This window comes from Nerophis lumbriciformis, linkage group LG05 (assembly GCF_033978685.3).
Source record: "Nerophis lumbriciformis linkage group LG05, RoL_Nlum_v2.1, whole genome shotgun sequence".
Taxonomy (NCBI): domain Eukaryota; kingdom Metazoa; phylum Chordata; class Actinopteri; order Syngnathiformes; family Syngnathidae; genus Nerophis; species Nerophis lumbriciformis.
The window spans coordinates 39134477-39149513 of record NC_084552.2 but is presented as its reverse complement, the minus strand read 5'-3'; the positions used below and the strand labels follow the sequence as shown (position 1 = coordinate 39149513).

The following is a 15037-nucleotide window of genomic DNA, read 5'->3' as shown; positions in this document are numbered from 1 at the left end:
GTGTGCTTTATAGCAGTGGGAGCAGGATACAATAATCCAACGCTGGCAAGTAACCCAGGAAAGTAAGCAGAAAGTGAAGGTGCAGTAAAACAAGGAATCCAAGAGGAAGTACTACTAAAACAAGAGCACCAGGACAGGAAATATTACCAAATGCAGAAAAATAACACCAAAATGTGGGATCATGACAATATTGTTGCTTTAACACCTCACCTATGAGTGCACTGTACACCTGCCCAAATTGAAATGCTATCAGTCACTTTTCAGTCCTTTTTCAATCCATGCCCTACGCAGCTCAGCAGTATTGTTTCTGATCGGGTAAAAAAACACACACACATGCAACCTCTGTGGTCTTAAATTTAAAAGAGAGTGAGGATTCAAAGAATGCCTGCAGGGCTAAGGAGAGCAGAACATGCCCAGGAGGCGCTGAATGGCTTCAAGTTGCGCATCCTTGTTGCTAAGGCTCGAGGGGAATCCGCGTTGTCTTATTTCCGAACGCGCTACGCCGTAAAAATATGTGTGTTTACTTTTACCCCGAGCATATTGTGTCACCTGCTGCTCGTGTGTGGAGGAGAGTGTAAGTCGTCCTCTTCGTCGTTTGAGCACATTAGGTAGCCTAAGTGGCTCTCGTGGCTCGTTCTGTCACGCACACGCAGGTTTACTAGCCTGGGGCGCATTCCGCTGTCGCTGTCACTGCAGCATGAGGGTAAATATGTTTTGGGGAATAATCGGATGTGCCAAGGGTGTCTTCCCTCTCCGCAACAGTTGCAATGCTGTTACTTTTAGTCTTGTCAAAGCCTTAATTCAAGGTCAGTCACGACAGGAGAGGCTTTGCAGGCTGGGTGTCGGAGAACAAGTTGAACATGACGCTTAAAGGCGTGAGGAGGGAATGCTTCTCGAGGGTTCCACAGAAGAAGTGAGAGTATCAAACAGTGGTAATTTTATGTTTAGATACTCCGGCTTCCTCCCACCTCCAAAGACATGCACCTGGGGATAGGTTGATTGGCAACACTAAATTGGCCCTAGTGTGTGAACGTGAGTGTGAATGTTGTCTGTCTGTGTTGGCCCTGCGATGAGGTGGCGACTTGTACAGGTTGTACCCCGCCCTCCGCCCGTATGCAGCTGAGATAGGCTCCAGCACCCCCCGCAACCCCGAAAGGGACAAGCGGTAGAAAATAGATGGATGGATGTAATGAACTCACTTTCTCACAATACCTGCCTTTTATCAGATTGGTTTGTCCTTCAAAAAACAAGCTGCAGACATTTCTATAACTCAAAAAGTCGCAAAAGCGTAAGTCAACTGAATAGCTGATTCTTTTTTCTGGACATGCACAGTAACGCATTGCCTGGCACTTGCTGGTTGGCACAATAGAAGTGGCACAATCACTGGCTTGTCATCCAGGTAAGCTGGAGCCCAAGAACCATTCACCACTACACCCACGGACAGTTTAGACTCTACAACTGACATAACAATAGGACGAGACACATTTGGTCAAAACTTTTTATTTAAATAAAAAAATAAATAAAAAATTAAAGATAAAGTAAATAAATCACGGTTGATTGAACGATTAATGCACAATTATTACATTCTTAACTCGGTTTATTCTCTATCGATCAATCAGTCAATCAAAGATTATTTATACAGCCATAAATCACAAGTGTCTCAAAGGGCTGCACAAGCCCCCCCACTCGATGGACGTCGAGTGGATTTAGATCATAGTGTGAGAGTCCTGTCCATAGTGGGGCCAGCCGGAAATCGTCTTGGGTGGAGACAAGTCAGCAGCGCAGAGACGTCATCAACTGATGCACAGATGAGTGGTACATTCCGGGTCTCGACTTTGACCAGATAGCACGTCATCTAATCTGAGCAGAAAAGAGATGGCAGATCAACTGATCTAAAAGAGGGGTCTATTTAAAGGCTAGAGTATACGATAATACTTTTAATATTTGTATAATTTTGTAAATGAAAAAACAGGCACAAATAAAAAAAAAATGTATCTATTGAAACAATAGGACTGAAAACCCATTTAATGAAAAATATTTGCATAGTTATCTTAAAAAAGGAGAAAATATTTTTTTTTTGTAATTTTCTTTCAAGAAAATTACGCTAAATGAATACTATGGTGTGTAGAAATAAAAAATAATATGTATCTTATGAAAAAGGTTAGTTTTACAATAAAACTATAAGGTTAAGTTCTTTTCACAATTATCCGTTTATGTCGGCACTTGTTGTCAGCAGTCTGAGTCTACTACTGTTTGGTTGGCGTCATCTTTATTGAAGCCCAAGTGTGAACACACAACCGACACCCGATTCCTTTTTGGTACAAGCTGCTCGCCTTGTACTGACAGCTCTGTTTGTTTTCCTCCATGATGCCTTTGTGTAGTAGACTGGCTGGGACAGTCTCACTGTAACGCTTTAGTTGCATGACGGCGATAGTTGGCGTGATCCAAATATGCAGAATGCCATTAGGCAGTTTCCAGGTAAAAAGTATTTAATTGGCGACAAAACAAAAAAGGCAAGAGCCACTAGGAAGTGCTCCAGAAGCATAGGGGAAGCTACACTCTTACAAAAGCCAAACAGAAAAGAAAGCTGGAGAACAGCAAGGATTTACGAGGCGTACTGCAGGAAAAGCCTCCAAAAGGTATAATGTTTCAACACAAGAAGAAGCAACGGCTCAACCTTAATAGCCTTGATTACAAATGATACCAGGTGCGCTGGCACACAAGGTGTAGCTGCTGCAGGGACAAGAAAACAGGGAGTGTAAACTAGAAAATAGTAAGAGTGAGGAACTAAAACCTCAAACAGAGGAAACACCAACAAACTCAAAACAAGACAGCGTGGCACAGTTGGGAGAGTGGCCGTGCCAGCAACCTGAGGGTTCCTGGTTCGATCCCCAGCTTCTACCAACCTAGGCACGTCTGTTGTGTCCTTGAGCAAGACACTTCACTCTTGCTCCTGATGGGTCGTGGTTAGGGCCTTGCATGGCAGCTCCCACCATCAGTGTGTGAAGGTGTGTGTGAAGGTGTGTATGAATGGGTGAATGTGGAACTGGTGTCAAAGTGCTTTGAGTACCTTGAAGGTAGAAAAGCGTTATACAAGCATAACCCATTTACATGACCTGTTGTGACAGGTCATGACACTCACGTGACGCGACTTCTTCTGCTGCTTTTCTGGCAGCTATAAGGCTTAGCGTCATGTAAATACACAACCAGTAGTGCATTTTAATAAGGCAGTCTCTTAATATAAAAAAACATCTAAATGACAGGCATGGCAGTTTTACGTCGGTATATATATATATATATATATATATATATATATAGGTGTAAGATTTTTTGTTTAATCGCCCAGCCCTGTGGGATGTGTGAGAAAGCCGGAGTACTTGGGAGAACATGCAAACTCCACACAGAGATGTCCAAATGCAGAATCAAACCCTCCATCTATTGACTGCGCGGCCAAAACCCTAACCACTCGAACACCATGCTTTCCATGGCACAATCATTTATACTCGAAAAGCAATTTAAAAAAATCGTCATACGCAAATAATTTTCACAAGGGCCGGTAAGCAATTTGGACAGGCACATGTCAATCTCCTAAATGAATCTGTATCAAGTTCAACTATAACTCTTTCAGTGTTGTTTGCATTGTGAAACTTTGCATGACTTCTCAAATAGTCAATGCGTAATTAAACCTAGGGATGGGCGATATGGCCCCAAATCTTTATTACGATAACGATATATATCACAATATATTAATTGGCATTTAAATGTGGTTACATATTACGTCATTTATGGTTGTAGTTTTTGTCAAAACTGATATACTTACTGATTTACTGTTAATATCTGTGTTACCATTGTTTTAGCTCTATATATTGTTAATATATATATATTTACAAAAGAATGGAGCGTGACTCAGCCAAACGGGTGTGTATGTGTGTGACTGTGTAACAATTATCTGATGAGTGTTACCGGTAGTGTTGAGCAAGAGGCAGAAGTCCAAGAGGGGCAAGGCTGACTCGGAGATCCGTGAGCAGACGTGAGGTCGAGGGGAGGAGAGAGGCGTCAAAGTCCCTGTCCAGGCGGAGGGTCGAGATCCAAGAGGCAGCCAGGGAAGCAGAGGGAATATGGGTAGACGAGACACACAGCTTGTGACGCGGGAACGGAGGTACGCTGCTGGAAAGACGACAAAGAGGACACGAGACAAATGATCACGACGGGGGAGAAACACAGAGAGAGAAATAATGCATAGAGCTTGCTAGGTTCGACTTACTGTACAGGACAGGTCGTTACGTTCTGGCACAGGATGCAAGTTCGCACTGGCTTATGAAGGCAGATCCTCCGCTAAACTGTGTTATCAACCTGCATTATCACGATATAGCGATAGTGTTAAAAGCTCTATTGTCGGCCAAAATAATATGATTTATATTGTTTATATTGCGCAACCAGACTCAAAACAACTTCCGTTGCAACCCTCCTATTTACTTGTGACTGACACTGGACATCTCCAATGACTGGGTGTTGTGGCCCGGTCCGGGTATCACAAAAGGCAACGAGATTTAAAAATTGCATGAGTCCTAATGACAAATAAAAAACATGACATAGGACAGGGGTCGGCAACCCAAAATGTTGAAAGAGCCATATTGGACCAAAAATAAGATAAATTAATTTGTCTGGAGCCGCAAAAAATTTAAAGCCTTATACAAGTGTTATAGTGAAGGCAAAACATGATGTAAGTGTCTATATTAGCTATTTCGGCCTACAATCAAAATGACCACATGTCGCAGGCTGACACAAATCTTTGTTGACAGAAATGTTGAAATGTAATATTTATTCAACACATTTTTACAACATTGGAAAACATCAATAAAACAGAGGCTTCTCACAGGGTGTGATATTTACCTGACACAGGCTTAGAATGGCCAAAGGTATAGATGTGTGTGTCCAAGTTAAAGGAAACGGCAGGCTGTCTTCTTCTCATGGATTTATTACAATCTCTGCATGCTGGGTAACGTTTGCTGTGGTCTGGAACAACATGGTAAACAAACAACTATCAGAAATGCAGCCAATATCACATACGGATAACATGTCATGAGACATGCAAATATACATTAAATAAGTAAAGGAAATGAAATGACTACAAACGAGGCATAATGAAGCAATATGTACCGGTACATACAGCTAGCCTAAATAACATGCTAGCACCGCTCTGACCAAATATGCCTGATTAGCCCTCGACACAAGTCAATAACTTCAACAAAGCTAACCTTTGGACATTCACACACAGCATGAAAAGTTTGGTGGACAAAATGAGACAAAGGAGGAGTGGCATAAAACACGTTTTTCTGTTGCAGCGTTGGAGAAAGTTGTACATGTAAAACTACAATGAGTTCAAGGACCGCCAAAATTAGTAGGACTAAACAGCGCTCACCAAACACTCTCATCAGTGAAGCATGTTTAATATACAGGTAAACAGTGGGATCTCTTAACAATTAGGAAGGTTTGTGTCATGTTTGTCCTCCTACAAAAACCATATTAAAACAATAAAGATATTTTTTTCCTTATCTTTTTCCATTTTCATACATTTTTGAAAAAGCTCCAGGGAGCCACAAGGGCGGCGCTAAAGCCGCAGGTTGCCGACCCCCGATATAGGACAACATGAGCCACACAACAATTGTTGTGCCTTGGTGGAGGCTTTTTAGCTTTCCTGTATCCGATATGTGTCTTGGAAGCCAAGGTTCAGCCCGTGTCATCATGATTGCACCACAGAACCGTTTGGTCCAGATATTGGCCGGATACTGCAACATGTCAGTACTCTCTAAGGATGGATGGATGAATGGATGGCAGAAATTGACCCATGCATGTTTTGGATGCATCAGCGTCCCTGGTGCTTTAACCTGACAGTGCAAGAAAAACTGCAGAGGCCAGCCTGCAATAATTGCATTCATCTCACTCTTAAGTCGCATGCACCTCCAGCTTGGTGCACTTCGTCATGCCACACAACATGGTGCTCTGCAGGCGACATGTTTATCTACAGGTCGCACGCCTTGGTAAGAAAGCAAGGGGGAATTCGGGTGTCACGATGCGACAAAGATGGCTTTTAGAGGGCAGACTTCTGGCCTCGCTGCTGGTATGGTAAGGGGTATCCCATTCCTGGTAGATGGGCATAAGCGCTCAGATGCTCACCTCCAGGAATGGGTGCAGGCTGTGTGATGGGAAAGGAAATGAAATAGAAACAGAGGAGTGCTGCGGAAGGATGAGGAAAAGGGCTGAAAGAAAGAGATTTGGCGCATGGATGGAATTATGGGGGAGAAAAAAGGGAAGTATACGAGGCTGCGGCAACAAGACGACACACTAAGAGCGAGAGGGAAGGGGTGACGCTGCAACGGCGGATAAAAGCAGACGATGGAGATTTGATACTGTGAAAGAGATGGCGAGTGCATTAGGGAACAAAACCATGAATGATGCATCAAAGGGGTTGGCTGTTTGAGTTATTGGGGCTGAGGCGGCGCCGGTCGCTTGAAAGGAATTTCATTTAGAGAAAGAAAAAAAGAGTGTCAACAAAAGAGAAATAGCGGATCAGCGAGGATGACTGAGAAAAGATTGAGTGAAGGGGAATAAATGTGAGATTACAAGAGTTATTCCTGGACTGCTGCGAGTGCAAGGAGAAGGAAGCGATGAAGGAGGCAGGGATGAGTGAGGATGGGTCCTGTGTGTGTGTGTGTGTGTGTGTGTGTGTGTGTGTGTGTGTGTGTGTGTGTGTGTGTGTGTGTGTGTGTGTGTGTGTATGTGTGTGTGTGTGTGTGTGTGTGTGTGTGTGTGAGAGAGTGTGTGTGTGTGTGCGCGTGTGTGTAATATACAGAAAGTGGAATATCTAGCAAGAGGGAAAGAGAAAGAAGCTGATGGGAATAGAAGACAGGTCATTACTCTGTCAACCTCTTCTCACTGTGGATTGATCCAGCTGTCTTCATGCACACACACACACACACACACACACACACACACACACCTACACGCACACATGCACACACACGCACGCACACCTCTGCATTGATTTAATTGGACTCCTGTCTTTCCTGCACATTTAGGTGCACAGCAATCACACTAGGGTTTTAAGGGTGCATCTCGCCATGATCAGATTTTCCGATGCACTACAAAGGCGTACAGAGTTTCCAAACGGTACACGTTAAGTGTAAATGCTTACAGTCACATGTCCACTTGGTAAATAAATACTGTGCATCTCCGCCTTTGGATAAAGCGTAAAAGCGAAACATTTTGTTCCTTTACTCTACTCAAAGTGTGACCTCAAGGTACTGAGGTACCGATACCAAACTTGTTGTTATGGTGTGCGGTGAAAGCGTCGGGTACATACAGTACTACACACTAACACATGCTTGTTTTGTGTCTTTTTGCCACAGTGTATTTCTTCTACATTAAGGGCTTCAAACTCAATCGTGCAGGAAGCCACACTTTAGATCAGGGGATCTAAAGTTTTATCTGAAGATAAAACCTGTCAAACCGGGCCGGACGTTTGACAGGTTTTATCCGGCCCAGAGGATTAGTTCACTAAGTATAAAAATGAGCCGAAATTTTTATATGATAGAAAGTGCTGTTCTAAATGTGTCCACTAGATGGCACAATAGTAATTATTTGTATCTTTGTAGATGATGCTACATATGTAAAAAAAAAAATAAACCACATGATGTTGGTGCACCAGTCGAGGAAAATTAGCAAACTACATAAATAACATCCTGTTATTTTTTATTTTAATCTTGATGGATTGAAAATTAACACCAATGAGTTGACTGATAACCATTATCACATAATTTATTCAGAAAGTATAAATAACGACAAATAAAGATAGAATACTATTAACCGCAACATGTAAGAATACAATGTTGTTGTTTTTTAATAAAAAACAACATTATGATTTGTACATTTTCCGAATGTGCTTGTTCTATTTTTAAACAAAGAAAACAATCTGAAGTTGTCTTTATTTTTAAGTTATCGTGCCGTGATTTTACCAGTCCGGCCTACTTGGGAGTAGATTTTTCTCCATGTGGCCCTCGATCTAAAATGAGTTTGACACCCTTGCTTTAGATCAAGCATGATTATTTAATTCAACATTTTGTTCCTGTATAAAGAGTTTTTTTTTCCAACAGTCTAACAGTCCGTAAATGCATCGGGACTGGATGGTGAGCGGACTGAGCGTGGAGAAAACAGAGGGTAGAGAACCGCTTTGTATGCACGCTGAGCCAGCTGTGGTTGCTCGGTTTAGTTAAGTGATTGTCGGTCGACTATTAGGTTGTCATCCTTTTAACATCCGGGCAAAAACTGCATAATTTTATATGCACACAAAAACTTCAAAATTTAATCGATGTATAACTTTAGTCGGTAGACAAAGGGACATTTCCGGAGTCTTCCGCTAAATCGGGATGAGTTGGCATGTCTGACGATGCATCTGAGAAGCAATCGTTTCCCGGCATGCCTTGTTGTGGTTACAAGTATCACTTTTTACTGTGTTATCATGCAGCTTTAATGTTTTATTCTGTATGGACAGGGTTAATTTGTTCATGTGGTGCAGTTTTTAGTTGTGTACAATTAAAATATTGATACTTTGCCCCCAGTAAGACTGGTTGGTGCAATGCATCCTATTCAAACTAGGAATCTGCCGATCAGTCGATTTTTGTGAAAAAGTATGTTATCGGTCATTTTTGATTTATGTCCTTCAATTAAAAAACCCAGATCCACTGTGACAGACACTATTTATTTTTGGTTTACCGGCTGACAAGCGACCAACAGCTAATTGTGTGTTTTTATACAAAGTGTTGAGCCGCTCAACTAAATTAATAATAGTCACGTCCATTATGGCAAATAAACTGCATTTTCTAGTTTCTTAAGTATCATTATCAGATACATTTTCTCCAGAGGAAGAGGCTGAACATGTTACACACCAAGACCAAACCAGGAGCAGACATACTAATAGCTACGGTCAGCCAGCTCAGAGGACTTGTGGTTAGAGTGCCCGCCCTGAGACTGGAAAGTCATGAGTTCAATCCCCGCCCGGGTCATACCAAACACTATAAAAAATGGGACCCATTACCTCCCTGCTTGGCACTCAGCATCAAGGGTTGGAATTGGGGGTTAAACCACCAAATCATTCCTGAGCGCGGTGCACGCTGCTGCTCACTGCTCCCCTCACCTCCCAGGGGGTAAACAAGGGGATGGGTCAAATGCAGAGGAAAAATTTCACCACACCCAGTATGTGTGTGACGATAGTTGGGACTTTAACTTTAACTTTAACTATGCTCGCTTGAAATAACACCAATGAAAAAGTGCTTTGAAAAGTCTAAGGAGTGTAGATGGAACCACAATGCAGCAGAAAGTTGACATGAACTGTGACACCAGATCAGGTGTTATTTTAAGTTTGGTGGCGTCTTGCGCTTTTATTTTGGTGGCACTTCCTGTTATGTGTGTGCCCATCTGCAGCACCTTTACGCCTGCCTTTGTGTTAACAATCAAGACTATTTAAGTTGTGCAGCTGCTATGTTTTGGTGTTGGGACTCTGAATGTCTGAATTTTTAAACAATGTGGACGCTTCTCCTGCTGCACGTCTTGCGCGTAAGTTTTTGCTGTGCTCCAGTATTCTGTTGTTGTTGTTTTGTAGCTTGTAGTGATGGTTCAGATGAAGCCTCATATGAGGCATTGAACCACTTGAGCCAATTAGTTGGAGAATTTCTCTAAGCTTCAATGCATGCTTTGGCACAAAACACCCCCTGCTGGTCAAATGTATAATTACAAACAGCTGTATCTTAACCACATATTGTTTGATGCATTGGAAGGATGCGTATATTATGGCTCATGGAAATAACAATGGATCACAATAAATGTTTGACAAAATGATTGTGCTGGTTAAATTAACAAAGTATAATACAATATGTGTGTAATATAATTTATATATGTACTGTATGTGTATTGTTTGTTTGTATTTTGCCAACATTGTAGAATGATTGTGCAGGTACTATAATGTTTTTCTGTCACCTTGAGGAAATGGCATATAGAAGAAGATGACAATATAATGTAACTTGGACAATGGTGTACAGAACAGAGGAGATTTAGTTCATTTTATTTTTAAATTTATTGATTCTTTTTTTTTTCTTGACAAAACCTCTCCATCCTGCAGCTGTTGATGTCTGGTGGCTGGTTAAAAAGAATAAATACTGAATGCGTTGCTTCACTAAAGGTAGTGTTTACAGTGATAAACCCGTTCAAGAATCCTTGCAGAGAATCGAACCTACGTCATGTGGCATAGAATGTATTTGCGCGAATCGGTAACCGGTTTGGATTAAGTTTGCTGTAATTTTTTGATTCAATTGGCAATTTAAAAACTAGTTTTATACTCAGAACTGACCACCTCTCAAAAGCCCACATTTTCAATGGCGCTTGGGCGGTGTATAAGTTGTTGGATCTCCCGGAAAAAATCTGAACCGCGTCCTGAAACAGTCACGTGCTACAAGCGGGCAGCGAGGCTTCGCACGTCATCATTTCCGTCTCCTCCCCTGCATGAAGCAAGCCTCGATTCGTGCTTCGCAGAAACGACCCCTCCATTACTCGCCACATTTCGTCCCATCACTAGCAGCCTGTTCAGTTTAATTTGGTTTTGCATAGCCTTCCCTAATTAATGACGTTGATACCAAGGGTAGTATCAGTCTATGATCGATACCAGAGTGATTAGATCAATACTTTTATTTACTCAGTAATTGTGTAGTTTTTGTGAACTCAGTTTTTTACAAACTCAGGGAATAAGTCCCTGGACACAGGAGGACTTTGAGGGCAAAAACAAAAGGATTTCTGCTTTTGTGTAGTTATTGTAGTATTTTTGTATTTATGAATATACTTGTGTAGTTATTTTATCCTGCACTACAGCGAGCTAATGCAACAAAATGTTGTTCTTATCTGTACTCTAAAGTTCAAATTTGAATGACAATAAAGGAAGTCTAAATCTTAATTGTCTACTATAGTTTCAAACAATTGTATGTGATTTAAAAAAAAAAAGGAACTACCAGTAGTTAAAATATTATGTTGGTAATAATCGGTATTGGTATTGGCCGATCTCACTCATGGATGATGGGTATGGGAATCGGCAGTATAAAACCCAGATCGGAACATCCCTAATTAATACCACTGTAGCCATTATTACTATTGTTACATAAGATGTCGATGTGGTGGTGATGTTGCAGTAAGTTTGGATTTTGTCATGCGGGCATACAGTACTTCACGTTGATTGTTTTATGGTTCCATGGCCAGGAGTTTAACACCTATGTTCTACATGCACAATAGTGTTAGGATACCGGAAGTAAAAATGTAAGTTAACACAGTTGTTTTCAACTTCTACTCTTTTGAGAAACACCTTTCCGTGAAGGTTTTAGAGCAAATTATGGTACGCCAAAGAATCACTTGATTTAAATTACAGTGTTTATTTCTCCTATATTAAAAACAGTGTTCCTGTACAAACTGTGAATGTTACACTGACAAAAACATTGATTATACTTCTTAAATAAAACATACGCCTTATTTTTTTATTATTATTTAAGCCTACTACGCTACTGTATTTTAATGTTGGTCATTATAGTGATACTTGGAGAGTAAAGTTTTTTCCGAGGTGGTACTTAGTGAAAAAAGTTTGATAAATGCTGTTTTTTACAGCAATTGCCTGGTCAAATGTAATTGATGTTGGACCCAAAAGGTGTTTAGCAAGATGGAAATGGTCCAAAATGTCTTGGCAAGGTTTGGGAGGAACCAACCAATCAGTCAATGAATAATTGATTGAGTTATCAATTAAGAGGGGTGCTACAATGCTTTTGTCGATATGTTAAAATGGGTCTTCTGTTGAGGTTTGTCCGTTTAAAGCTCACCATGAATCATGAGCCTTGAGGATGGAGCGCTGGAACAAAGAGACAAAAACACCCTTAATTGGAAACCTTGAACACTATAAAAAGGCAAGAGACATGTTTCTTCTCAGGGTCTTGTTGTGAGCGTCCACGTGCACACGCTTGAGTTTGAAGCCTTTTGGGTGTCTGATTCAAAGAGATTTCACCTCGTCTGCCAGAGTGCCTTTCATGGTGTCCCAAATGGAGCTGGCTCGCCTCGTGAGGTGGCGGCGACATCTAAGACATGCATTATACTGACTCTGTGACATGTACACGCATGCTGCTGATAACATGCATTGTGCCACATGGGAGAATGATGTAGAACACAATGTACTCGGCTAACAATAACATACAATGCTCTTCACACACAAGTGGTTGAGAGAGGAGATACTCGGAGTGAAGATGGCTGCTGGTAATGACAAGTGTGGCGGCGGCGGCGGGGGGGGGGGGGGGGGCTCTTCGGCAACAGCGGATAGCAGGTCGAGTGGCTGCCGGGTAGGGGGGCTCACACTCTCCAGATAGAGGAGCACTTCAGTGGTGGGTGTCATCAAGTAGAGGAATGAAGAGTACAAAAAAGATCTCATTCGTATGCATGTTGCATTTGGACACTGTGGCTTTTCGTAAATTGTACACAATGGAACCTGCTTTAGTCAACATCGTCAACATGGCCAACAAAACTCCACCTGTGGTTCGGAAATGGCCTCCGGGCCGCACTTTGGACACCCCTGGTGCTACTGTATTTTAATGTTGGTCATTATAGTGATACTTGGAGAGTAAAGTTTTTTCCGAGGTGGTACTTAGTGAAAAAAGTTTGATAAATGCTGTAAATAACCAACTGAGAACGTGCCTGGTATGTTAACGTAACATATTATGGTAAGAGTCATTCAAATAACTATAACATATAGAACATGCTATACGTTTACCAAACAATCTGTCACTCCTAATCGCTAAATCCCATGAAATCTTATACGTCTAGTTTCTTACGTGAGCTAAATAATATTATTTGATATTTTACGGTAATGTGTAAATAATTTCACACATAAGTCGCTCCTGAGTATATGTCGCACCCCCGGCCAAACAATTAAAAATATAGCGACTTATAGTCCGAAAAATTTGGTTGAAGCTATTTTGGTACCGGTACACACATTTATTTCGATACTTTTCAATATAAAGGGGACCACAAAAAAACAAACATTTTTAGCTTTAATTCCGATTGTAGCTGAGATAGGCTCCAGCGCCCCTAGCAACCCCGAAAGGAATAAGCGGTAGAAAATGGATGAATGGATGGATAATTTTAACAAAAAATCCTATGATATGGCTAACATATGGTTCTTATTGCACTCAGAGAGCAAACAATTAAAAGGCACTAAACACATTGGGCTTTTTCTTGTTGCACTCAAAGAACAATTTACAATTTTGTATATTACATATAGTCTGACCTAATCTAGGATAAGGTTAGAATAAAATAGAAAGCTTTATTAACATTTTAGTAAATGCTTCATGATTTATGGTTGCCACTCTGTGTCTGTGCTTTAAGAAAAATTCAATGATTTGTAAATACTAAAAACAATACTATGGCTAAAAGTACACAGATTAGGCGTGTATCAGGTAAAACCCACATTGTTAAAGATAAAACACAAATTGTAGGAATTTGTTACAAAATTCAGTAATTTCTCTTGTTGCATGGGCAGTTTGGGCTCTGGTAATATTTGGCATTAAGCCAAAGAGTTGTGTGCTTGTCTACAAATCTACATGTTATGTATCTGTATGTGCACAGCAGAGGAGCTAGTTAACTTTATTACCTGTGGATCTGACTGCTTGTTATTTAATTGTTTAGCTAAGTTTGAAGCAAAGGTGGTAGTACTTTAATCATGCCACCTTTGGCGAGGCATGTTTTAAAGCAGCGCGACACTTCGGTGTTCAAAGCGTCATCTTTGTCAGTAGTTCTGAAGCCCAAATACCTTCATGTTGCGCTTCACACACCCTCTCTATTAACCAGTAGAATTGCCTTTATGTGCCATTTTTCTTCTCCTCGCGTTTTCCCCGTGTGCACTCTGTGAGTGTGTGCGCACGCTAACATACTCAACATGATCCTCCGCTCTGTACACACCGCTGCACGGCAGCATGCAGATGAAAAACAGTACCGGTATTATTTAAAGGCAGTATAGTACTGTTTTGAATTCATTAGTACCGCTGTAATTTATTAGTACCGGTATACCGTACAACCTTAATAGGAGCTATATAAGTAATACATCTAAATAAATTAATAATATATCTCCTCTGCAAAAACTAACATATTTAAGAAAAAACACTGGGAGAGAATTAATGTTGGTGTCTGCTGTAGTGATGGGAATTCTGGCTTTTTGTAAAGAATCGGCTCTTTTGGGCCGGCTCACTAAAAAGAGCCGGTTCGTTCGGCTCCCAAGTGGTTTTCTAAGACTTGTTTGTCACTTAAATTAATGTATTACCAAATTATGGGTAAAATTAATAACTAGTATGAAACACATAAAATACAACATAAGTATATTATTTACGTTAGGTCAGGAAAAAACGCAGACCTTTTTCCTGGCCTAACGTATATTCCGCCTTACCCCGGTATTGAGCACTGTATAACGGATAAACCACAGAAACCTCGACTATAAGTATATTATTTATATGGCTTTATTAATAAACTTAACATATACATAAATACATTTTAAATACAAAAGGCCCATTTTAATTTGTGAAAAAAACACAATCAAATAAACATGACTCAACAAAACATAATTTAAAATGTGCAAAACAAAAAGAAAATGCAGCATCCATGTAAGATTCAGACCTAAACAATATCAAACATGCATTTTTTTTTCTTGGTTTGTTTAGTTTTTTACCTTTTTTTTAAAGACATTTTGATCAGATAATGTCACAGGTTTAAATGGGTAAAATAACTTATGTTCTGCAAATGTATACTCCTGGTAATTGAAAAGTATGACATAATTTGATGAAAAGGCCTTTAAAGGGTTAAAAAAGAAACATTACATGTTTGATATGTTTTAGGGGCTAAGGTTTATTAAAGTTGAGCAAAAAAAAAGTTAAACAAAGATATTTAAATCCAAAATGGTTTTATGCCATTTGAA

At 40.5% G+C, this 15037-nt stretch overlaps 1 protein-coding gene across 5 annotated transcripts in view; it reads left to right on the top strand.

The window, feature by feature from the left end:
• Nucleotides 1–15037, top strand: part of nlgn2a (neuroligin 2a) — a 440867-nt gene that overhangs the window by 231382 nt on the left and 194448 nt on the right. The window contains exon 1 of one of the 5 annotated variants that reach the window (XM_061960377.2): nucleotides 9512–9612. The exons of the other annotated variants lie outside the window; for them this stretch is intronic. The gene's annotated coding sequence lies outside the window, so the exon portion shown is untranslated. Of the gene's footprint in view, nucleotides 1–9511; nucleotides 9613–15037 lie in introns of those variants that run through there. 5 annotated transcript variants of the gene reach the window in all.